The sequence below is a fragment of the Sinocyclocheilus rhinocerous genome, unplaced genomic scaffold (assembly GCF_001515625.1).
Source record: "Sinocyclocheilus rhinocerous isolate Xijiao unplaced genomic scaffold, SAMN03320098_v1.1 scaffold21771, whole genome shotgun sequence".
Classification (NCBI taxonomy): Eukaryota; Metazoa; Chordata; class Actinopteri; order Cypriniformes; family Cyprinidae; genus Sinocyclocheilus; species Sinocyclocheilus rhinocerous.
This window is the reverse complement of record NW_015624661.1, coordinates 1-1,977: the sequence shown is the minus strand read 5'-3', so window position 1 is coordinate 1,977 and position 1,977 is coordinate 1. Positions and strand designations below refer to the sequence as shown.

Sequence of the window (1,977 nt, the reverse complement as noted above, 5' to 3'; positions counted from 1 at the left end):
GGCTTTCCAGCCTCTTTTCTCGAGTAGTATCCATAGATCTCTCATCATTTGAGCCAATCGCACACCTCCATCAAATAAGGCTAGCACTGTGCGTGCCGCTTTCAATGTCTGTATCTGACTCTTGCTCTTAGTTCCTCATCTGCAATTGGCACTTTGTTGGCCGCTTAGCTTGGTGGCTTACATTGTTCGCACTGAGCTGCAGTGTAGGTGTCTGCAGTTGAACCTAGCCTCAAGTCCTTTAAAATTTTTCGGAACATTTGATTGGGAAGACAGACCAAGCCAGTGAAGACACGGTAGAACGGAGTTTCTCAAAGATCTTCGCAACCCTCATTATTCAGGCCAATCGCACTCCTCCAACACGTAAGGATAGCATTGTGCCTGCCGCTGTTCAATATACGCTTCTCGCCCAGCTTCTTGTTCCTTCATCGGCACATTGAACTTGGTTAGCCCTTTAACTTGGTGGGTTAGAACTTTTGCACTGAGCTGCAGTGTAGCCATCTGCAGTTGAACCGAGTCTCACATCCTTTGACATTTTTTCAACATTTGATTGGTAAGGCTAACCAAGCCAGTGAAGACACAGCAGAACAGAGTTTCTCAGAAATCTTCACAGCCATGTGAGCTTTCTTTTTGCATTTGTTAACCGCAGGAGTGACTGCTTACCTGATGCTTGTTGGTCTATGGGTATGATTCTCGATGAGAGTGTGAGAGGTCCTGGGTTCAACTCCCGGATGATCCCTCTTTTGGCTTGGCAGCTTTTTTTCTCAAGTAGTAACTGTAATTATATTGTCCAATCGCACACCTCCATCACGCAAGTGTTGCATTTTGCCTTCCGGGTTTCAATGTACGCCTGTCGCCCTTCTTCTTACTTCCTCATCTGCAAATTGAACTTTGTTGGCCTGTTTGCTCGGTGAGTTAGAATATTTGCACTGAACTGCAGTATAGCCGTCTGCGGTTGAACTGAGCCTCACGTCCTTTGCCCTGCCATTTTTCTCAGCATTCAATTGGGAAGGCAGACCAAGCCAGTGGAGACATGGCAGAAAGGAGTTTCTCTGAAATCTTCGCAACCATGCGAGCATTCTTTAGCATCTGTTAACCGCAGGTGCGCATGGCATCCTGTGGCTCGTTGGTCTAGGGGTATGATTTTCGCTTAGGGTGCGCGAGGTCCCGTGTTCAAATCCCGGACGAGCCCTCCACTAACTTTCAGCCTCTTTTCTCGAGTAGTATCCATAGATCTCTCATTATTTGGGCCAATCGCACACCTCCATCAAATAAGGCTAGCACTGTGCCTGCCGCTTTCAATGTCTGTATCTGACTCTTGCTCTTAGTTCCTCATCTGCAATTGGCACTTGGTTGGCCGCTTAGCTTGGTGGGTTACAGTGTTCGCACTGAGCTGCAGTGTAGTTGTCTGCAGTTGAACCTAGCCTCAAGTCCTTTAAAATTTTTCGGAACATGTGTTTAGGAAGTCAGACCAAGCAAGTGAAGACACGGTAGAACGCAGTTTCTCAAAGATCTTCGCAACCCTCATTATTCAGGGCAATCGCACTCCTCCAACACGTAAGGATAGCATTGTGCCTGCCGCTGTTCAATGTACGCTTCTCGCCCAGCTTCTTTTTCCTCCATCTGCACATTGAACTTGGTTTGCCCGTTTGCTTAGTGAGTTAGAACATTTGCACTGAACTGCAGTATAGCTTATCTATAGTGTCGAACTCAGCACTAAGATCAAGTAAAACTAGCAATGAGACGCAGCCTTGGTCTGACGCAAGAAGCAAGTCATTTGTAATTTTAACTTTTAATTGAAATTGAACTTGGATGGCCCATTTGCTCGGTGAGTTAGAACGTTTGCACTGAACTGCAGTATAGCCGTCTGCGGTTGAACTGAGCCTCACGTCCTTTGCCCTGCCATTTTTCTTGACATTCAATTGGGAAGGCAGGCCAAGCCAGTGGAGACATGGCAGACAGTAGTTTTTCTGAAATCTT

At 46.6% G+C, this 1,977-nt stretch overlaps 1 non-coding gene across 1 annotated transcript; it reads left to right on the top strand.

The window, feature by feature from the left end:
- Nucleotides 1-1,117: 1,117 nt before the first annotated feature.
- Nucleotides 1,118-1,189, top strand: trnap-agg (transfer RNA proline (anticodon AGG)). The gene has a single exon. It is a non-coding gene; the product is annotated as a tRNA-Pro (tRNA).
- The last annotated feature ends 788 nt before the right edge of the window (nt 1,190-1,977 follow it).